Below are 17,464 nucleotides of genomic sequence, written 5' to 3' on the forward strand. Positions count from 1 at the left end.
GTACTACAATATCTACAATTTCAAAAAATAGGAAAATATAGGAAAATTATCGAAATTATAGGAACTAATAGGAAGACATCCGAAAATAGAAAAAATTATAAAATTTAGGATATGTGGTCACCCAGCACAGGTCTATGGAATATGTTTGTGCACAGGTGTATAGATTGTTTTTGTACACAGGTCTACGTAATAATTTTTTAGCCTAAGTCTTCGGAATCTATTTGCATTATTGCATCCACTGTGCTTTGCACGTGAAAACGACGGGAAGGCAATTTGAGTTGAACTGGGCGTTGAAGCAATCAAGATTAATACTTCTATAATAGATGGTTAGGGCCTTGTTAGTTCAAACGCGGTAACTAATAAACGAGCAACACCACAAGACTTAAATGGAGCGCCTGCTTTTCAGTATAAGTTTTAAAATACTAGTTTCTAAACAGTTTTAACTCATATTAAGACTGAAGTGACAGATATTAATAAAAAGTGTCTTTGTACACAAAGACGCAAAAAAGTAAGAGATAAGTGTAGAAAATTAATTGTTTGAAGTAACAGATATTCAAATTTTCATTTTTGAAGACGTGATTATAAAACATCAATTATTTTAAAAAATTTCTTATCTTAGTTTTTTTCACAAAAATTTCAGAGAAACTACTTTGATACTACTGTTTATTTTCTTGAAACATTTGCTTCGAGAAAGTTCCAATACTCGGATATCTGAAAAATAGAGCTAAAAGAATTTATTTTTTTATTTTAAAATTGAAAATATTGCGAACCTAAAATTACATTCGCCCTTTGACTGTGATGTAGTTATTAGAGTCAAAAGGATATGTAGCTTGATCGTGATCTTTTGAGAAAGATACAACACGTCAATTTTTGAAAACTCGAAAACTTTAAAATTAAAGAACACGTTTTGTTTAGTTTTCATGCTTATTTTATTTTGTCTGCTATGAACGATTTTCTGTCCATTTTATTCTCTTTATAGGCCCGAATACTCAAACTATCTCTAAATTTAAAAAAAAAAAAAATAAAATGCATACGTTTTCTATTTTTAAAATGATGCACATGTTTAAGGATAAAATATATTTCTTAAAGAATTTTTGGTGAAAAAAACTAAGATAAGAAATTTTTTAAAATAATTGATGTTTTATAATCACGTCTTCAAAAATGAAAATTTGAATATCTGTTACTTCAAACAATTAATTTTCTACACTTATCTCTTACTTTTTTGCGTCTTTGTGTACAAAGACACTTTTTATTAATAATATTTAGGGTTGTCCCAACCAGTCCGATATGGTCTAGTGGCTAGGATATCTACCTCTCACCCAGAAGGCCCGGGATCGATTCCCGGTATCGGAGCGAGTTCTTTTGTACCACTTTTAAAGAATAATCTTAAAGACACATTTATAGGAATAATATTTAGGGTTTTTCCAACCAGTCCGATATGGTCTAGTGGCTAGGATATCTGGCTTTCACCGAGAAGGCCCGGGTTCGATTCCCGGTATCGGAGAAGGTGCTTTAAACCGCTTTTAAAGAATAAATTGAAAGACACATTTATTGGGATAATATCTAGGGTTTCTAAAACCAGGCTGATATGGTCTAGTGTCTAGGATATCTGGCTTTAACCCAGAAGGCCCGGGTTCGATTCCCGGTATCGGAGCGAGTGCATTTGTACCGCTTTTGAAGAATAAATTGAAAGACACATTTATAGGAATAATATTTTGGGTTGTTCCAACCAGTCCGATATGGTATAGTTGCTAGGATATCTAGCTCTCACCCAGAAGGCCCGGGTTCGATTCCCGGTATCGGAGTGAGTTCTTTTGTACCACTTTTAAAGAATAAACTTAAAGACACATTTATAGGAATAATATTTAGGGTTGTTCCAACCAGTCCGATATGGTCTAGTGGCTAGGATATCTGGCTCTCACCCAAAAGGCCCGGGTTCGACTCCCGTTATCGGAGACGGTGCTTTAAACCGCTTTTAAAGAATAAATTTAAAGACACATTTATTGGAATAATATCTAGGGTTTCTAAAACCAGGCCGATATGGTCTAGTGTCTAGGATATCTGGCTTTAACCCAGAAGGCCCGGGTTCGATTCCCGGTATCGGAGCGAGTGCATTTGAACCGCTTTTGAAGAATAAAAATAAAGACACATTTATAGGAATAATATTTAGGGTTGTTCCAACCAGTCCGATATGGTCTAGTGGCTAGGATATCTGGCTCTCACCCAGAAGGCCCGGGTTCGATTCCCGGTATCGGAGCGAGTGCTTTTGTACCGGTTTTGAAGAATAGACTTAAGGATATAGGTTTATGAATAGAATTAAGACTTGCTTAAGCAAGTCCGATATGGTCTAGAGGCTAGGATATCTGGCTCTCACACAGAAGGCCCGGGTTCGATTCCCGGTATCGGAGACGGTGCTTTAAACCGCTTTTAAAGAATAAATTTAAAGACACATTTATTGGGATAATATCTAGGGTTTCTAAAACCAGGCCGATATGGTCTAGTGTCTAGGATATCTGGCTTTAACCCAGAAGGCCCGGGTTCGATTCCCGGTATCGGAGCGAGTGCATTTGTACCGCTTTTGAAGAATAAATTGAAAGACACATTTATAGGAATAATATTTTGGGTTGTTCCAACCAGTCCGATATGGTATAGTGGCTAGGATATCTAGCTCTCACCCAGAAGGCCCGGGTTCGATTCCCGGTATCGGAGCGAGTGCATTTGTACCGCTTTTGAAGAATAAATTTAAAGACACATTTATAGGAATAATATTTAGGGTTGTTCCAACCAGTCCGATATGGTCTAGTGGCTAGGATATCTGGCTCTCACCCAGAAGGCCCGGGTTCGATTCCCGGTATCGGAGCGAGTGCTTTTGTACCGGTTTTGAAGAATAGACTTAAGGATATAGGTTTATGAATAGAATTAAGACTTGGTTAAGCAAGTCCCATATGGTCTAGTGGGTAGGATAACTGGCTTTCACCCAGAAGGCCCGGGTTCGATTCCCGATATCGGAGCGAGTGCATTTTTACCGCTTTAGAAGAATAAACCTAAAGACACATTTATAGGAATAATATTTAGGGTTGTTCCAACCAGTCCGATATGGTCTAGTGGCTAGGATATCTGGCTCTCACCCAAAAGGCCCGGGTTCGACTCCCGTTATCGGAGACGGTGCTTTAAACCGCTTTTAAAGAATAAATTTAAAGACACATTTATTGGAATAATATCTAGGGTTTCTAAAACCAGGCCGATATGGTCTAGTGTCTAGGATATCTGGCTTTAACCCAGAAGGCCCGGGTTCGATTCCCGGTATCGGAGCGAGTGCATTTGAACCGCTTTTGAAGAATAAAAATAAAGACACATTTATGGGAATAATATTTAGGGTTGTTCCAACCAGTCTGATATGGTCTAGTGGCTAGGATATCTGGCTCTCACCCAGAAGGCCCGGGTTCGATTCCCGGTATCGGAGCGAGTGCTTTTGTACCGGTTTTGAAAAATAGACTTAAGGATACAGGTTTATGAATAGAATTAAGACTTGGTCGAGAAAGTCCGATATGGTCTATTGGGTAGGATACCTGGCTTTCACCCAGAAGGCCCGGGTTGGATTCCCGGTATCGGAGCGAGTGCATTTGTACAGCTTTAGAAGAATAAACCTAAGGACACATTTATAGGAATAATATTTAGGGTTGTCCCAACCAGTCCGATATGTCCTAGTGGCTAGGATATCTACCTCTCACCCAGAAGGCCCGGGATCGATTCCCGGTATCGGAGCGAGTTCTTTTGTACCACTTTTAAAGAATAATCTTAAAGACACATTTATAGGAATAATATTTAGGGTTTTTCCAACCAGTCCGATATGGTCTAGTGGCTAGGATATCTGGCTTTCACCGAGAAGGCCCGGGTTCGATTCCCGGTATCGGAGACGGTGCTTTAAACCGCTTTTAAAGAATAAATTGAAAGACACATTTATTGGGATAATATCTAGGGTTTCTAAAACCAGGCCGATATGGTCTAGTGTCTAGGATATCTGGCTTTAACCCAGAAGGCCCGGGTTCGATTCCCGGTATCGGAGCGAGTGCATTTGTACCGCTTTTGAAGAATAAATTGAAAGACACATTTATAGGAATAATATTTTGGGTTGTTCCAACCAGTCCGATATGGTATAGTGGCTAGGATATCTAGCTCTCACCCAGAAGGCCCGGGTTCGATTCCCGGTATCGGAGTGAGTTCTTTTGTACCACTTTTAAAGAATAAACTTAAAGACACATTTATAGGAATAATATTTAGGGTTGTTCCAACCAGTCCGATATGGTCTAGTGGCTAGGATATCTGGCTCTCACCCAAAAGGCCCGGGTTCGACTCCCGTTATCGGAGACGGTGCTTTAAACCGCTTTTAAAGAATAAATTTAAAGACACATTTATTGGAATAATATCTAGGGTTTCTAAAACCAGGCCGATATGGTCTAGTGTCTAGGATATCTGGCTTTAACCCAGAAGGCCCGGGTTCGATTCCCGGTATCGGAGCGAGTGCATTTGAACCGCTTTTGAAGAATAAAAATAAAGACACATTTATAGGAATAATATTTAGGGTTGTTCCAACCAGTCCGATATGGTCTAGTGGCTAGGATATCTGGCTCTCACCCAGAAGGCCCGGGTTCGATTCCCGGTATCGGAGCGAGTGCTTTTGTACCGGTTTTGAAGAATAGACTTAAGGATATAGGTTTATGAATAGAATTAAGACTTGCTTAAGCAAGTCCGATATGGTCTAGAGGCTAGGATATCTGGCTCTCACCCAGAAGGCCCGGGTTCGATTCCCGATATCGGAGAAGGTGCTATAAACCGCTTTTAAAGAATAAATTTAAAGACACATTTATAGGAATAATATCTAGAGTTGCTCAAACTGTCCGATATGGTCTAGTGGCTAGGATATCTGGCTTTCACCCAAAAGGACCGGGTTCGATTCCCGGTATCGGAGACGGTGCTTTAAACCGGTTTTAAAGAATAAATTTAAAGACACATTTATAGGAATAATATTTAGGGTTGTTCCAACCAGTCCGATATGGTCTAGTGGCTAGGATATCTGGCTCTCTCCCAGAAGGCCCGGGTTCGATTCCCGGTATCGGAGCGAGTGCATTTGTACCGGTTTTGAAGAATAGACTTAAGGATATAGGTTTATGAATAGAATTAAGACTTGGTTGAGAAAGTCCGATATGGTCTAATGGGTAGGATACCTGGCTTTCACCCAGAAGATCCGGGTTGGATTCCCGGTATCGGAGCGAGTGCATTTGTACCGCTTTAGAAGAATAAACCTAAAGACACATTTATAGGAATAATATTTAGGGTTGTTCCAACCAGTCCGATATGGTCTAGTGGCTAGGATATCTGGCTCTCACCCAGAAGGCCCGGGTTCGATTCCCGATATCGGAGAAGGTGCTTTAAACCGGTTTTAAAGAATAAATTTAAAGACACATTTATTGGAATAATATCTAGGGTTTCTAAAACCAGGCCGATATGGTCTAGTGTCTAGGATATCTGGGTTTAACCCAGAAGGCAGGGGTCGATTCCCGATATCGGAGCGAGTGCTTTTGTACCGGTTTTGAAGAATAGACTTAAGGATATACGTTTATGAATAGAATTAAGACTTGGTTGAGAAAGTCCGATATGGTCTAATGGGTAGGATACCTGGCTTTCACCCAGAAGGCCCAGGTTGGTTTCCCGGTATCGGAGCGAGTGCATTTGTACCGCTTTAGAAGAATAAACCTAAAGACACATTTATAGGAATAATATTTAGGGTTGTTCCAACCAGTCCGATATGGTCTAGTGGCTAGGATATCTGGCTCTCACCCAGAAGGCCCGGGTTCGACTCCCGGGATCGGAGAAGGTGCTATAAACCGCTTTTAAAGAATAAATTTAAAGACACATTTATAGGAATAATATCTAGAGTTGCTCAAACCAGTCCGATATGGTCTAGTGGCTAGGATATCTGGCTTTCACCCAAAAGGACCGGGTTCGATTCCCGGTATCGGAGACGGTGCTTTAAACCGGTTTTAAAGAATAAATTTAAAGACACATTTATAGGAATAATATTTAGGGTTGTTCCAACCAGTCCGATATGGTCTACTGGCTAGGATATCTGGCTCTCTCCCAGAAGGCCCGGGTTCGATTCCCGGTATCGGAGCGAGTGCATTTGTACCGGTTTTGAAGAATAGACTTAAGGATATAGGTTTATGAATAGAATTAAGACTTGGTTGAGAAAGTCCGATATGGTCTAATGGGTAGGATACCTGGCTTTCACCCAGAAGATCCGGGTTGGATTCCCGGTATCGGAGCGAGTTCATTTGTACCGCTTTAGAAGAATAAACCTAAAGACACATTTATAGGAATAATATTTAGGGTTGTTCCAACCAGTCCGATATGGTCTAGTGGCTAGGATGTCTGGCTCTGACCCAGAAGGCCCGGGTTCGATTCCCGATATCGGAGAAGGTGCTTTAAACCGGTTTTAAAGAATAAATTTAAAGACACATTTATTGGAATAATATCTAGGGTTTCTAAAACCAGGCCGATATGGTCTAGTGTCTAGGATATCTGGGTTTAACCCAGAAGGCACGGGTTCGATTCCCGATATCGGAGCGAGTGCTTTTGTACCGGTTTTGAAGAATAGACTTAAGGATATATGTTTATGAATAGAATTAAGACTTGGTTAAGGAAGTCCGATATGGTCTAGTGTCTAGGATATCTGGCTTTAACCCAGAAGGTCCGGGTTCGATTCCCGGTATCGGAGCCAGAGCATTTGTACCGGTTTTGAAGAATAGACTTAAGGATATACGTTTATGAATAGAATTAAGACTTGGTTGAGAAAGTCCGATATGGTCTAATGGGTAGGATACCTGGCTTTCACCCAGAAGGCCCAGGTTGGTTTCCCGGTATCGGAGCGAGTGCATTTGTACCGCTTTAGAAGAATAAACCTAAAGACACATTTATAGGAATAATATTTAGGGTTGTTCCAACCAGTCCGATATGGTCTAGTGGCTAGGATATCTGGCTCTCACCCAGAAGGCCCGGGTTCGACTCCCGGGATCGGAGACGGTGCTTTAAACCGCTTTTAAAGAATAAATTTAAAGACACATTTATTGGAATAATATCTAGGGTTTCTAAAACCAGGCCGATATGGTCTAGTGTCTAGGATATCTGGCTTTAACCCAGAAGTCCCGGGTTCGATTCCCGGTATCGGAGCGAGTGCATTTGTACCGCTTTTGAAGAATAAATTGAAAGACACATTTATAGAAATAATATTTTGGGTTGTTCCAACCAGTCCGATATGGTCTAGTGGCTAGGATATCTAGCTCTCACCCAGAAGGCCCGGGTTCGATTCCTGGTATCGGAGCGAGTTCTTTTGTACCACTTTTTTAAGAATAAACTTAAAGACACATTTATAGGAATAATATTTAGGGTTTTTCCAACCAGTCCGATATGGTCTAGTGGCTAGGATATCTGGCTTTCACCCAGAAGGCCCGGGTTCGATTCCCGGTATCGGAGCGAGTGCTTTTGTACCGGTTTTGAAGAATAGACTTAAGTATATAGGTTTATGAATAGAATTAAGACTTGGTTAAGCAAGTCCGATATGGTCTAGTGGGTAGGATAACTGGCTTTCACCCAGAAGGCTCGGGTTCGATTCCCGGTATCGGAGCGAGTGCATTTGTACCGCTTTAGAACAATAAACCTACAGACACATTTATAGGAATAATATTTAGGGTTGTTCCAACCAGTCCGATATGGTCTAGTGGCTAGGATATCTGTCTCTCACCCAAAAGGCCCGGGTTCGATTCCCGGTATCGGAGACGGTGCTTTAAACCGCTTTTAAAGAATAAATTTAAAGACACATTTATTGGAATAATATCTAGGGTTTCTAAAACCAGGCCGATATGGTCTAGTGTCTAGGATATCTGGCTTTAGCCCAGAAGGCCCGGGTTCGATTCCTGGTATCGGAGCGAGTGCATTTGTACCGCTTTTGAAGAATAAAAAAAAGACACATTTATAGGAATAATATTTAGGGTTTTTCCAACCAGTCCGATTTGGTCTAGTGGCTAGGATATCTAGCTCTCACCCAGAAGGCCCGGGTTCGATTCCCGGTATCGGAGCGAGTTCTTTTGTACCACTTTTAAAGAATAAACTTAAAGACACATTTATAGGAATAATATTTAGGGTTTTTCCAACCAGTCCGATATGGTCTAGTGGCTAGGATATCTGGCTTTAACCCAGAAGGTCCGGGTTCGATTCCCGGTATCGGAGCGAGTGCATTTGTACCGCTTTTAAAGAATAAACTTAAAGACACATTTATAGGAATAATATTTAGGGTTGTTCCAACCAGGCCGGAATGGTCTAGTGGCTAGGATATCTGGCTCTCACCCAGAAGGCCCGGGTTCGATTCCCGATATCGGAGAAGGTGCTATAAACCGCTTTTAAAGAATAAATTTAAAGACACATTTATAGGAATAATATCTAGAGTTGCTCAAACCAGTCCGATATGGTCTAGTGGCTAGGATATCTGGCTTTCACCCAAAAGGACCGGGTTCGATTCCCGGTATCGGAGACGGTGCTTTAAACCGGTTTTAAAGAATAAATTTAAAGACACATTTATAGGAATAATATTTAGGGTTGTTCCAACCAGTCCGATATGGTCTAGTGGCTAGGATATCTGGCTCTCTCCCAGAAGGCCCGGGTTCGATTCCCGGTATCGGAGCGAGTGCATTTGTACCGGTTTTGAAGAATAGACTTAAGGATATAGGTTTATGAATAGAATTAAGACTTGGTTGAGAAAGTCCGATATGGTCTAATGGGTAGGATACCTGGCTTTCACCCAGAAGGCCCAGGTTGGTTTCCCGGTATCGGAGCGAGTGCATTTGTACCGCTTTAGAAGAATAAACCTAAAGACACATTTATAGGAATAATATTTAGGGTTGTTCCAACCAGTCCGATATGGTCTAGTGGCTAGGATATCTGGCTCTCACCCAGAAGGCCCGGGTTCGACTCCCGGGATCGGAGAAGGTGCTATAAACCGCTTTTAAAGAATAAATTTAAAGACACATTTATAGGAATAATATCTAGAGTTGCTCAAACCAGTCCGATATGGTCTAGTGGCTAGGATATCTGGCTTTCACCCAAAAGGACCGGGTTCGATTCCCGGTATCGGAGACGGTGCTTTAAACCGGTTTTAAAGAATAAATTTAAAGACACATTTATAGGAATAATATTTAGGGTTGTTCCAACCAGTCCGATATGGTCTAGTGGCTAGGATATCTGGCTCTCTCCCAGAAGGCCCGGGTTCGATTCCCGGTATCGGAGCGAGTGCATTTGTACCGGTTTTGAAGAATAGACTTAAGGATATAGGTTTATGAATAGAATTAAGACTTGGTTGAGAAAGTCCGATATGGTCTAATGGGTAGGATACCTGGCTTTCACCCAGAAGATCCGGGTTGGATTCCCGTTATCGGAGCGAGTTCATTTGTACCGCTTTAGAAGAATAAACCTAAAGACACATTTATAGGAATAATATTTAGGGTTGTTCCAACCAGTCCGATATGGTCTAGTGGCTAGGATGTCTGGCTCTCACCCAGAAGGCCCGGGTTCGATTCCCGATATCGGAGAAGGTGCTTTAAACCGGTTTTAAAGAATAAATTTAAAGACACATTTATTGGAATAATATCTAGGGTTTCTAAAACCAGGCCGATATGGTCTAGTGTCTAGGATATCTGGGTTTAACCCAGAAGGCACGGGTTCGATTCCCGATATCGGAGCGAGTGCTTTTGTACCGGTTTTGAAGAATAGACTTAAGGATATATGTTTATGAATAGAATTAAGACTTGGTTAAGGAAGTCCGATATGGTCTAGTGTCTAGGATATCTGGCTTTAACCCAGAAGGTCTGGGTTCGATTCCCGGTATCGGAGCCAGAGCATTTGTACCGGTTTTGAAGAATAGACTTAAGGATATACGTTTATGAATAGAATTAAGACTTGGTTGAGAAAGTCCGATATGGTCTAATGGGTAGGATACCTGGCTTTCACCCAGAAGGCCCAGGTTGGTTTCCCGGTATCGGAGCGAGTGCATTTGTACCGCTTTAGAAGAATAAACCTAAAGACACATTTATAGGAATAATATTTAGGGTTGTTCCAACCAGTCCGATATGGTCTAGTGGCTAGGATATCTGGCTCTCACCCAGAAGGCCCGGGTTCGACTCCCGGGATCGGAGACGGTGCTTTAAACCGCTTTTAAAGAATAAATTTAAAGACACATTTATTGGAATAATATCTAGGGTTTCTAAAACCAGGCCGATATGGTCTAGTGTCTAGGATATCTGGCTTTAACCCAGAAGTCCCGGGTTCGATTCCCGGTATCGGAGCGAGTGCATTTGTACCGCTTTTGAAGAATAAATTGAAAGACACATTTATAGAAATAATATTTTGGGTTGTTCCAACCAGTCCGATATGGTCTAGTGGCTAGGATATCTAGCTCTCACCCAGAAGGCCCGGGTTCGATTCCTGGTATCGGAGCGAGTTCTTTTGTACTACTTTTTTAAGAATAAACTTAAAGACACATTTATAGGAATAATATTTAGGGTTTTTCCAACCAGTCCGATATGGTCTAGTGGCTAGGATATCTGGCTTTCACCCAGAAGGTCTGGGTTCGATTCCCGGTATCGGAGCCAGAGCATTTGTACCGGTTTTGAAGAATAGACTTAAGGATATACGTTTATGAATAGAATTAAGACTTGGTTGAGAAAGTCCGATATGGTCTAATGGGTAGGATACCTGGCTTTCACCCAGAAGGCCCAGGTTGGTTTCCCGGTATCGGAGCGAGTGCATTTGTACCGCTTTAGAAGAATAAACCTAAAGACACATTTATAGGAATAATATTTAGGGTTGTTCCAACCAGTCCGATATGGTCTAGTGGCTAGGATATCTGGCTCTCACCCAGAAGGCCCGGGTTCGACTCCCGGGATCGGAGACGGTGCTTTAAACCGCTTTTAAAGAATAAATTTAAAGACACATTTATTGGAATAATATCTAGGGTTTCTAAAACCAGGCCGATATGGTCTAGTGTCTAGGATATCTGGCTTTAACCCAGAAGTCCCGGGTTCGATTCCCGGTATCGGAGCGAGTGCATTTGTACCGCTTTTGAAGAATAAATTGAAAGACACATTTATAGAAATAATATTTTGGGTTGTTCCAACCAGTCCGATATGGTCTAGTGGCTAGGATATCTAGCTCTCACCCAGAAGGCCCGGGTTCGATTCCTGGTATCGGAGCGAGTTCTTTTGTACCACTTTTTTAAGAATAAACTTAAAGACACATTTATAGGAATAATATTTAGGGTTTTTCCAACCAGTCCGATATGGTCTAGTGGCTAGGATATCTGGCTTTCACCCAGAAGGCCCGGGTTCGATTCCCGGTATCGGAGCGAGTGCTTTTGTACCGGTTTTGAAGAATAGACTTAAGTATATAGGTTTATGAATAGAATTAAGACTTGGTTAAGCAAGTCCGATATGGTCTAGTGGCTAGGATATCTGGCTTTCACCCAAAAGGACCGGGTTCGATTCCCGGTATCGGAGACGGTGCTTTAAACCGGTTTTAAAGAATAAATTTAAAGACACATTTATAGGAATAATATTTAGGGTTGTTCCAACCAGTCCGATATGGTCTAGTGGCTAGGATATCTGGCTCTCACCCAGAAGGCCCGGGTTCGACTCCCGGGATCGGAGACGGTGCTTTAAACCGCTTTTAAAGAATAAATTTAAAGACACATTTATTGGAATAATATCTAGGGTTTCTAAAACCAGGCCGATATGGTCTAGTGTCTAGGATATCTGGCTTTAACCCAGAAGTCCCGGGTTCGATTCCCGGTATCGGAGCGAGTGCATTTGTACCGCTTTTGAAGAATAAATTGAAAGACACATTTATAGAAATAATATTTTGGGTTGTTCCAACCAGTCCGATATGGTCTAGTGGCTAGGATATCTAGCTCTCACCCAGAAGGCCCGGGTTCGATTCCTGGTATCGGAGCGAGTTCTTTTGTACCACTTTTTTAAGAATAAACTTAAAGACACATTTATAGGAATAATATTTAGGGTTTTTCCAACCAGTCCGATATGGTCTAGTGGCTAGGATATCTGGCTTTCACCCAGAAGGCCCGGGTTCGATTCCCGGTATCGGAGCGAGTGCTTTTGTACCGGTTTTGAAGAATAGACTTAAGTATATAGGTTTATGAATAGAATTAAGACTTGGTTAAGCAAGTCCGATATGGTCTAGTGGCTAGGATATCTGGCTTTCACCCAAAAGGACCGGGTTCGATTCCCGGTATCGGAGACGGTGCTTTAAACCGGTTTTAAAGAATAAATTTAAAGACACATTTATAGGAATAATATTTAGGGTTGTTCCAACCAGTCCGATATGGTCTAGTGGCTAGGATATCTGGCTCTCTCCCAGAAGGCCCGGGTTCGATTCCCGGTATCGGAGCGAGTTCATTTGTACCGCTTTAGAAGAATAAACCTAAAGACACATTTATAGGAATAATATTTAGGGTTGTTCCAACCAGTCCGATATGGTCTAGTGGCTAGGATGTCTGGCTCTCACCCAGAAGGCCCGGGTTCGATTCCCGATATCGGAGAAGGTGCTTTAAACCGGTTTTAAAGAATAAATTTAAAGACACATTTATTGGAATAATATCTAGGGTTTCTAAAACCAGGCCGATATGGTCTAGTGTCTAGGATATCTGGGTTTAACCCAGAAGGCACGGGTTCGATTCCCGATATCGGAGCGAGTGCTTTTGTACCGGTTTTGAAGAATAGACTTAAGGATATATGTTTATGAATAGAATTAAGACTTGGTTAAGGAAGTCCGATATGGTCTAGTGTCTAGGATATCTGGCTTTAACCCAGAAGGTCTGGGTTCGATTCCCGGTATCGGAGCCAGAGCATTTGTACCGGTTTTGAAGAATAGACTTAAGGATATACGTTTATGAATAGAATTAAGACTTGGTTGAGAAAGTCCGATATGGTCTAATGGGTAGGATACCTGGCTTTCACCCAGAAGGCCCAGGTTGGTTTCCCGGTATCGGAGCGAGTGCATTTGTACCGCTTTAGAAGAATAAACCTAAAGACACATTTATAGGAATAATATTTAGGGTTGTTCCAACCAGTCCGATATGGTCTAGTGGCTAGGATATCTGGCTCTCACCCAGAAGGCCCGGGTTCGACTCCCGGGATCGGAGACGGTGCTTTAAACCGCTTTTAAAGAATAAATTTAAAGACACATTTATTGGAATAATATCTAGGGTTTCTAAAACCAGGCCGATATGGTCTAGTGTCTAGGATATCTGGCTTTAACCCAGAAGTCCCGGGTTCGATTCCCGGTATCGGAGCGAGTGCATTTGTACCGCTTTTGAAGAATAAATTGAAAGACACATTTATAGAAATAATATTTTGGGTTGTTCCAACCAGTCCGATATGGTCTAGTGGCTAGGATATCTAGCTCTCACCCAGAAGGCCCGGGTTCGATTCCTGGTATCGGAGCGAGTTCTTTTGTACCACTTTTTTAAGAATAAACTTAAAGACACATTTATAGGAATAATATTTAGGGTTTTTCCAACCAGTCCGATATGGTCTAGTGGCTAGGATATCTGGCTTTCACCCAGAAGGCCCGGGTTCGATTCCCGGTATCGGAGCGAGTGCTTTTGTACCGGTTTTGAAGAATAGACTTAAGTATATAGGTTTATGAATAGAATTAAGACTTGGTTGAGAAAGTCCGATATGGTCTAATGGGTAGGATACCTGGCTTTCACCCAGAAGATCCTTGTTGGATTCCCGGTATCGGAGCGAATGCATTTGTACCGCTTTAGAAGAATAAACCTAAAGACACATTTATAGGAATAATATTTAGGGTTGTTCCAACCAGTCCGATATGGTCTAGTGGCTAGGATATCTGGCTCTCACCCAGAAGGCCCGGGTTCGATTCCCGGTATCGGAGCGAGTGCTTTTGTACCGGTTTTGAAGAATAGACTTAAGGATATAGGTTTATGAATAGAATTAAGACTTGGTTGAGAAAGTCCGATATGGTCTAATGGGTAGGATACCTGGCTTTCACCCAGAAGGCCCAGGTTGGTTTCCCGGTATCGGAGCGAGTGCATTTGTACCGCTTTAGAAGAATAAACCTAAAGACACATTTATAGGAATAATATTTAGGGTTGTTCCAACCAGTCCGATATGGTCTAGTGGCTTGGATATCTGGCTCTCACCCAGAAGGCCCGGGTTCGATTCCCGATATCGGAGAAGGTGCTATAAACCGGTTTTAAAGAATAAATTTAAAGACACATTTATAGGAATAATATTTAGGGTTGTTCCAATCAGTCCGATATGGTCTAGTGGCTAGGATATCTGGCTCTCACCCAGAAGGCCCGGGTTCGACTCCCGGGATCGGAGACGGTGCTTTAAACCGCTTTTAAAGAATAAATTTAAAGACACATTTATTGGAATAATATCTAGGGTTTCTAAAACCAGGCCGATATGGTCTAGTGTCTAGGATATCTGGCTTTAACCCAGAAGTCCCGGGTTCGATTCCCGGTATCGGAGCGAGTGCATTTGTACCGCTTTTGAAGAATAAATTGAAAGACACATTTATAGAAATAATATTTTGGGTTGTTCCAACCAGTCCGATATGGTCTAGTGGCTAGGATATCTAGCTCTCACCCAGAAGGCCCGGGTTCGATTCCTGGTATCGGAGCGAGTTCTTTTGTACCACTTTTTTAAGAATAAACTTAAAGACACATTTATAGGAATAATATTTAGGGTTTTTCCAACCAGTCCGATATGGTCTAGTGGCTAGGATATCTGGCTTTCACCCAGAAGGCCCGGGTTCGATTCCCGGTATCGGAGCGAGTGCTTTTGTACCGGTTTTGAAGAATAGACTTAAGTATATAGGTTTATGAATAGAATTAAGACTTGGTTAAGCAAGTCCGATATGGTCTAGTGGCTAGGATATCTGGCTTTCACCCAAAAGGACCGGGTTCGATTCCCGGTATCGGAGACGGTGCTTTAAACCGGTTTTAAAGAATAAATTTAAAGACACATTTATAGGAATAATATTTAGGGTTGTTCCAACCAGTCCGATATGGTCTAGTGGCTAGGATATCTGGCTCTCTCCCAGAAGGCCCGGGTTCGATTCCCGGTATCGGAGCGAGTGCATTTGTACCGGTTTTGAAGAATAGACTTAAGGATATAGGTTTATGAATAGAATTAAGACTTGGTTGAGAAAGTCCGATATGGTCTAATGGGTAGGATACCTGGCTTTCACCCAGAAGATCCGGGTTGGATTCCCGTTATCGGAGCGAGTTCATTTGTACCGCTTTAGAAGAATAAACCTAAAGACACATTTATAGGAATAATATTTAGGGTTGTTCCAACCAGTCCGATATGGTCTAGTGGCTAGGATGTCTGGCTCTCACCCAGAAGGCCCGGGTTCGATTCCCGATATCGGAGAAGGTGCTTTAAACCGGTTTTAAAGAATAAATTTAAAGACACATTTATTGGAATAATATCTAGGGTTTCTAAAACCAGGCCGATATGGTCTAGTGTCTAGGATATCTGGCTTTAACCCAGAAGGTCTGGGTTCGATTCCCGGTATCGGAGCCAGAGCATTTGTACCGGTTTTGAAGAATAGACTTAAGGATATACGTTTATAAATAGAATTAAGACTTGGTTGAGAAAGTCCGATATGGTCTAATGGGTAGGATACCTGGCTTTCACCCAGAAGGCCCAGGTTGGTTTCCCGGTATCGGAGCGAGTGCATTTGTACCGCTTTAGAAGAATAAACCTAAAGACACATTTATAGGAATAATATTTAGGGTTGTTCCAACCAGTCCGATATGGTCTAGTGGCTAGGATATCTGGCTCTCACCCAGAAGGCCCGGGTTCGACTCCCGGGATCGGAGACGGTGCTTTAAACCGCTTTTGAAGAATAAACCTAAAGACACATTTATAGGAATAATATTTAGGGTTGTTCCAACCAGTCCGATATGGTCTAGTGGCTAGGATATCTGGCTTTAACCCAGAAGTCCCGGGTTCGATTCCCGGTATCGGAGCGAGTGCATTTGTACCGCTTTTGAAGAATAAATTGAAAGACACATTTATAGAAATAATATTTTGGGTTGTTCCAACCAGTCCGATATGGTCTAGTGGCTAGGATATCTAGCTCTCACCCAGAAGGCCCGGGTTCGATTCCTGGTATCGGAGCGAGTTCTTTTGTACCACTTTTTTAAGAATAAACTTAAAGACACATTTATAGGAATAATATTTAGGGTTTTTCCAACCAGTCCGATATGGTCTAGTGGCTAGGATATCTGGCTTTCACCCAGAAGGCCCGGGTTCGATTCCCGGTATCGGAGCGAGTGCTTTTGTACCGGTTTTGAAGAATAGACTTAAGTATATAGGTTTATGAATAGAATTAAGACTTGGTTAAGCAAGTCCGATATGGTCTAGTGGGTAGGATAACTGGCTTTCACCCAGAAGGCTCGGGTTCGATTCCCGGTATCGGAGCGAGTGCATTTGTACCGCTTTAGAACAATAAACCTACAGACACATTTATAGGAATAATATTTAGGGTTGTTCCAACCAGTCCGATATGGTCTAGTGGCTAGGATATCTAGCTCTCACCCAGAAGGCCCGGGATCGATTCCCGGTATCGGAGCGAGTTCTTTTGTATCACTTTTAAAGAATAAACTTAAAGACACATTTATAGGAATAATATTTAGGGTTGTTCCAACCAGTCCGATATGGTCTAGTGGCTAGGATATCTGGCTCTCACCCAGAAGGCCCGGGTTCGATTCCCGATATCGGAGACGGTGCTTTAAACCGCTTTTAAAGAATAAATTTAAAGACACATTTATAGGAATAATATCTAGAGTTGCTCAAACCAGTCCGATATGGTCTAGTGGCTAGGATATCTGGCTTTCACCCAGAAGGCCCGGGTTCGATTCCCGGTATCGGAGCGACTGCATTTGTACCGCTTTTGAAGAATAAACTTAAGACACATTTATAGGAATAATATTTAGGGTTGTTCCAACCAGTCCGATATGGTCTAGTGGCTAGGATATCTGGCTCTCACCCAGAAGGCCCGGGTTCGATTCCCGGTATCGGAGACGTAGCTTTAAACCGCTTTTAAAGAATAAATTGAAAGACACATTTATAGAAATAATATTTTGGGTTGTTCCAACCAGTCCGATATGGTCTAGTGGCTAGGATATCTAGCTCTCACCCAGAAGGCCCGGGTTCGATTCCCGGTATCAGAGCGAGTTCTTTTGTACCACTTTTTTAAGAATAAACTTAAAGACACATTTATAGGAATAATATTTAGGGTTTTTCCAACCAGTCCGATATGGTCTAGTGGCTAGGATATCTGGCTTTAACCCAGAAGGTCCGGGTTC

General features: G+C 41.9%; 51 non-coding genes across 51 annotated transcripts; all 51 read left to right on the forward strand.

The window, feature by feature from the left end:
* Positions 1–1,432: 1,432 nt before the first annotated feature.
* Positions 1,433–1,504, forward strand: TRNAE-UUC (transfer RNA glutamic acid (anticodon UUC)). Its single transcript has one exon. It is a non-coding gene; the product is annotated as a tRNA-Glu (tRNA).
* A 681-nt stretch (positions 1,505–2,185) lies between these two features.
* TRNAE-CUC (transfer RNA glutamic acid (anticodon CUC)) lies at positions 2,186–2,257 on the forward strand. Its single transcript has one exon. It is a non-coding gene; the product is annotated as a tRNA-Glu (tRNA).
* A 79-nt stretch (positions 2,258–2,336) lies between these two features.
* TRNAE-CUC (transfer RNA glutamic acid (anticodon CUC)) lies at positions 2,337–2,408 on the forward strand. Its single transcript has one exon. It is a non-coding gene; the product is annotated as a tRNA-Glu (tRNA).
* A 229-nt stretch (positions 2,409–2,637) lies between these two features.
* TRNAE-CUC (transfer RNA glutamic acid (anticodon CUC)) lies at positions 2,638–2,709 on the forward strand. The gene has a single exon. It is a non-coding gene; the product is annotated as a tRNA-Glu (tRNA).
* Positions 2,710–2,788: 79 nt separating this feature from the next.
* On the forward strand, positions 2,789–2,860 carry TRNAE-CUC (transfer RNA glutamic acid (anticodon CUC)). Its single transcript has one exon. It is a non-coding gene; the product is annotated as a tRNA-Glu (tRNA).
* A 531-nt stretch (positions 2,861–3,391) lies between these two features.
* On the forward strand, positions 3,392–3,463 carry TRNAE-CUC (transfer RNA glutamic acid (anticodon CUC)). The gene has a single exon. It is a non-coding gene; the product is annotated as a tRNA-Glu (tRNA).
* Positions 3,464–3,844: 381 nt separating this feature from the next.
* TRNAE-UUC (transfer RNA glutamic acid (anticodon UUC)) lies at positions 3,845–3,916 on the forward strand. The gene has a single exon. It is a non-coding gene; the product is annotated as a tRNA-Glu (tRNA).
* A 229-nt stretch (positions 3,917–4,145) lies between these two features.
* TRNAE-CUC (transfer RNA glutamic acid (anticodon CUC)) lies at positions 4,146–4,217 on the forward strand. The gene has a single exon. It is a non-coding gene; the product is annotated as a tRNA-Glu (tRNA).
* A 380-nt stretch (positions 4,218–4,597) lies between these two features.
* TRNAE-CUC (transfer RNA glutamic acid (anticodon CUC)) lies at positions 4,598–4,669 on the forward strand. The gene has a single exon. It is a non-coding gene; the product is annotated as a tRNA-Glu (tRNA).
* A 79-nt stretch (positions 4,670–4,748) lies between these two features.
* Positions 4,749–4,820, forward strand: TRNAE-CUC (transfer RNA glutamic acid (anticodon CUC)). Its single transcript has one exon. It is a non-coding gene; the product is annotated as a tRNA-Glu (tRNA).
* Positions 4,821–5,047: 227 nt separating this feature from the next.
* TRNAE-CUC (transfer RNA glutamic acid (anticodon CUC)) lies at positions 5,048–5,119 on the forward strand. The gene has a single exon. It is a non-coding gene; the product is annotated as a tRNA-Glu (tRNA).
* A 230-nt stretch (positions 5,120–5,349) lies between these two features.
* Positions 5,350–5,421, forward strand: TRNAE-CUC (transfer RNA glutamic acid (anticodon CUC)). The gene has a single exon. It is a non-coding gene; the product is annotated as a tRNA-Glu (tRNA).
* A 379-nt stretch (positions 5,422–5,800) lies between these two features.
* Positions 5,801–5,872, forward strand: TRNAE-CUC (transfer RNA glutamic acid (anticodon CUC)). Its single transcript has one exon. It is a non-coding gene; the product is annotated as a tRNA-Glu (tRNA).
* Positions 5,873–6,100: 228 nt separating this feature from the next.
* On the forward strand, positions 6,101–6,172 carry TRNAE-CUC (transfer RNA glutamic acid (anticodon CUC)). The gene has a single exon. It is a non-coding gene; the product is annotated as a tRNA-Glu (tRNA).
* A 230-nt stretch (positions 6,173–6,402) lies between these two features.
* On the forward strand, positions 6,403–6,474 carry TRNAQ-CUG (transfer RNA glutamine (anticodon CUG)). Its single transcript has one exon. It is a non-coding gene; the product is annotated as a tRNA-Gln (tRNA).
* A 531-nt stretch (positions 6,475–7,005) lies between these two features.
* TRNAE-CUC (transfer RNA glutamic acid (anticodon CUC)) lies at positions 7,006–7,077 on the forward strand. Its single transcript has one exon. It is a non-coding gene; the product is annotated as a tRNA-Glu (tRNA).
* Positions 7,078–7,306: 229 nt separating this feature from the next.
* TRNAE-CUC (transfer RNA glutamic acid (anticodon CUC)) lies at positions 7,307–7,378 on the forward strand. The gene has a single exon. It is a non-coding gene; the product is annotated as a tRNA-Glu (tRNA).
* An 80-nt stretch (positions 7,379–7,458) lies between these two features.
* On the forward strand, positions 7,459–7,530 carry TRNAE-UUC (transfer RNA glutamic acid (anticodon UUC)). Its single transcript has one exon. It is a non-coding gene; the product is annotated as a tRNA-Glu (tRNA).
* A 1,132-nt stretch (positions 7,531–8,662) lies between these two features.
* On the forward strand, positions 8,663–8,734 carry TRNAE-CUC (transfer RNA glutamic acid (anticodon CUC)). The gene has a single exon. It is a non-coding gene; the product is annotated as a tRNA-Glu (tRNA).
* Positions 8,735–8,964: 230 nt separating this feature from the next.
* On the forward strand, positions 8,965–9,036 carry TRNAE-CUC (transfer RNA glutamic acid (anticodon CUC)). The gene has a single exon. It is a non-coding gene; the product is annotated as a tRNA-Glu (tRNA).
* A 228-nt stretch (positions 9,037–9,264) lies between these two features.
* TRNAE-CUC (transfer RNA glutamic acid (anticodon CUC)) lies at positions 9,265–9,336 on the forward strand. The gene has a single exon. It is a non-coding gene; the product is annotated as a tRNA-Glu (tRNA).
* Positions 9,337–9,566: 230 nt separating this feature from the next.
* TRNAE-CUC (transfer RNA glutamic acid (anticodon CUC)) lies at positions 9,567–9,638 on the forward strand. The gene has a single exon. It is a non-coding gene; the product is annotated as a tRNA-Glu (tRNA).
* A 531-nt stretch (positions 9,639–10,169) lies between these two features.
* Positions 10,170–10,241, forward strand: TRNAE-CUC (transfer RNA glutamic acid (anticodon CUC)). The gene has a single exon. It is a non-coding gene; the product is annotated as a tRNA-Glu (tRNA).
* A 229-nt stretch (positions 10,242–10,470) lies between these two features.
* TRNAE-CUC (transfer RNA glutamic acid (anticodon CUC)) lies at positions 10,471–10,542 on the forward strand. Its single transcript has one exon. It is a non-coding gene; the product is annotated as a tRNA-Glu (tRNA).
* An 80-nt stretch (positions 10,543–10,622) lies between these two features.
* TRNAE-UUC (transfer RNA glutamic acid (anticodon UUC)) lies at positions 10,623–10,694 on the forward strand. The gene has a single exon. It is a non-coding gene; the product is annotated as a tRNA-Glu (tRNA).
* A 230-nt stretch (positions 10,695–10,924) lies between these two features.
* TRNAE-CUC (transfer RNA glutamic acid (anticodon CUC)) lies at positions 10,925–10,996 on the forward strand. Its single transcript has one exon. It is a non-coding gene; the product is annotated as a tRNA-Glu (tRNA).
* Positions 10,997–11,225: 229 nt separating this feature from the next.
* Positions 11,226–11,297, forward strand: TRNAE-CUC (transfer RNA glutamic acid (anticodon CUC)). Its single transcript has one exon. It is a non-coding gene; the product is annotated as a tRNA-Glu (tRNA).
* Positions 11,298–11,377: 80 nt separating this feature from the next.
* On the forward strand, positions 11,378–11,449 carry TRNAE-UUC (transfer RNA glutamic acid (anticodon UUC)). Its single transcript has one exon. It is a non-coding gene; the product is annotated as a tRNA-Glu (tRNA).
* Positions 11,450–11,678: 229 nt separating this feature from the next.
* On the forward strand, positions 11,679–11,750 carry TRNAE-CUC (transfer RNA glutamic acid (anticodon CUC)). The gene has a single exon. It is a non-coding gene; the product is annotated as a tRNA-Glu (tRNA).
* Positions 11,751–11,979: 229 nt separating this feature from the next.
* Positions 11,980–12,051, forward strand: TRNAE-CUC (transfer RNA glutamic acid (anticodon CUC)). Its single transcript has one exon. It is a non-coding gene; the product is annotated as a tRNA-Glu (tRNA).
* Positions 12,052–12,131: 80 nt separating this feature from the next.
* On the forward strand, positions 12,132–12,203 carry TRNAE-UUC (transfer RNA glutamic acid (anticodon UUC)). The gene has a single exon. It is a non-coding gene; the product is annotated as a tRNA-Glu (tRNA).
* A 229-nt stretch (positions 12,204–12,432) lies between these two features.
* On the forward strand, positions 12,433–12,504 carry TRNAE-CUC (transfer RNA glutamic acid (anticodon CUC)). Its single transcript has one exon. It is a non-coding gene; the product is annotated as a tRNA-Glu (tRNA).
* A 79-nt stretch (positions 12,505–12,583) lies between these two features.
* TRNAE-CUC (transfer RNA glutamic acid (anticodon CUC)) lies at positions 12,584–12,655 on the forward strand. The gene has a single exon. It is a non-coding gene; the product is annotated as a tRNA-Glu (tRNA).
* A 531-nt stretch (positions 12,656–13,186) lies between these two features.
* Positions 13,187–13,258, forward strand: TRNAE-CUC (transfer RNA glutamic acid (anticodon CUC)). Its single transcript has one exon. It is a non-coding gene; the product is annotated as a tRNA-Glu (tRNA).
* Positions 13,259–13,487: 229 nt separating this feature from the next.
* Positions 13,488–13,559, forward strand: TRNAE-CUC (transfer RNA glutamic acid (anticodon CUC)). Its single transcript has one exon. It is a non-coding gene; the product is annotated as a tRNA-Glu (tRNA).
* An 80-nt stretch (positions 13,560–13,639) lies between these two features.
* On the forward strand, positions 13,640–13,711 carry TRNAE-UUC (transfer RNA glutamic acid (anticodon UUC)). The gene has a single exon. It is a non-coding gene; the product is annotated as a tRNA-Glu (tRNA).
* Positions 13,712–13,941: 230 nt separating this feature from the next.
* TRNAE-CUC (transfer RNA glutamic acid (anticodon CUC)) lies at positions 13,942–14,013 on the forward strand. The gene has a single exon. It is a non-coding gene; the product is annotated as a tRNA-Glu (tRNA).
* Positions 14,014–14,243: 230 nt separating this feature from the next.
* On the forward strand, positions 14,244–14,315 carry TRNAE-CUC (transfer RNA glutamic acid (anticodon CUC)). The gene has a single exon. It is a non-coding gene; the product is annotated as a tRNA-Glu (tRNA).
* Positions 14,316–14,393: 78 nt separating this feature from the next.
* On the forward strand, positions 14,394–14,465 carry TRNAE-CUC (transfer RNA glutamic acid (anticodon CUC)). Its single transcript has one exon. It is a non-coding gene; the product is annotated as a tRNA-Glu (tRNA).
* Positions 14,466–14,694: 229 nt separating this feature from the next.
* On the forward strand, positions 14,695–14,766 carry TRNAE-CUC (transfer RNA glutamic acid (anticodon CUC)). The gene has a single exon. It is a non-coding gene; the product is annotated as a tRNA-Glu (tRNA).
* Positions 14,767–14,846: 80 nt separating this feature from the next.
* TRNAE-UUC (transfer RNA glutamic acid (anticodon UUC)) lies at positions 14,847–14,918 on the forward strand. The gene has a single exon. It is a non-coding gene; the product is annotated as a tRNA-Glu (tRNA).
* A 229-nt stretch (positions 14,919–15,147) lies between these two features.
* Positions 15,148–15,219, forward strand: TRNAE-CUC (transfer RNA glutamic acid (anticodon CUC)). Its single transcript has one exon. It is a non-coding gene; the product is annotated as a tRNA-Glu (tRNA).
* Positions 15,220–15,449: 230 nt separating this feature from the next.
* TRNAE-CUC (transfer RNA glutamic acid (anticodon CUC)) lies at positions 15,450–15,521 on the forward strand. The gene has a single exon. It is a non-coding gene; the product is annotated as a tRNA-Glu (tRNA).
* Positions 15,522–15,901: 380 nt separating this feature from the next.
* TRNAE-CUC (transfer RNA glutamic acid (anticodon CUC)) lies at positions 15,902–15,973 on the forward strand. Its single transcript has one exon. It is a non-coding gene; the product is annotated as a tRNA-Glu (tRNA).
* A 229-nt stretch (positions 15,974–16,202) lies between these two features.
* Positions 16,203–16,274, forward strand: TRNAE-CUC (transfer RNA glutamic acid (anticodon CUC)). Its single transcript has one exon. It is a non-coding gene; the product is annotated as a tRNA-Glu (tRNA).
* An 80-nt stretch (positions 16,275–16,354) lies between these two features.
* On the forward strand, positions 16,355–16,426 carry TRNAE-UUC (transfer RNA glutamic acid (anticodon UUC)). Its single transcript has one exon. It is a non-coding gene; the product is annotated as a tRNA-Glu (tRNA).
* A 230-nt stretch (positions 16,427–16,656) lies between these two features.
* On the forward strand, positions 16,657–16,728 carry TRNAE-CUC (transfer RNA glutamic acid (anticodon CUC)). Its single transcript has one exon. It is a non-coding gene; the product is annotated as a tRNA-Glu (tRNA).
* A 79-nt stretch (positions 16,729–16,807) lies between these two features.
* On the forward strand, positions 16,808–16,879 carry TRNAE-CUC (transfer RNA glutamic acid (anticodon CUC)). Its single transcript has one exon. It is a non-coding gene; the product is annotated as a tRNA-Glu (tRNA).
* Positions 16,880–16,957: 78 nt separating this feature from the next.
* On the forward strand, positions 16,958–17,029 carry TRNAE-UUC (transfer RNA glutamic acid (anticodon UUC)). The gene has a single exon. It is a non-coding gene; the product is annotated as a tRNA-Glu (tRNA).
* Positions 17,030–17,107: 78 nt separating this feature from the next.
* TRNAE-CUC (transfer RNA glutamic acid (anticodon CUC)) lies at positions 17,108–17,179 on the forward strand. Its single transcript has one exon. It is a non-coding gene; the product is annotated as a tRNA-Glu (tRNA).
* Positions 17,180–17,257: 78 nt separating this feature from the next.
* On the forward strand, positions 17,258–17,329 carry TRNAE-CUC (transfer RNA glutamic acid (anticodon CUC)). Its single transcript has one exon. It is a non-coding gene; the product is annotated as a tRNA-Glu (tRNA).
* The last annotated feature ends 135 nt before the right edge of the window (positions 17,330–17,464 follow it).

This window comes from Phalangium opilio, unplaced genomic scaffold, assembly GCF_054372755.1.
Source record: "Phalangium opilio isolate 3A_F unplaced genomic scaffold, DU_Popi_V2 ptg000098l_1, whole genome shotgun sequence".
Classification (NCBI taxonomy): domain Eukaryota; kingdom Metazoa; phylum Arthropoda; class Arachnida; order Opiliones; family Phalangiidae; genus Phalangium; species Phalangium opilio.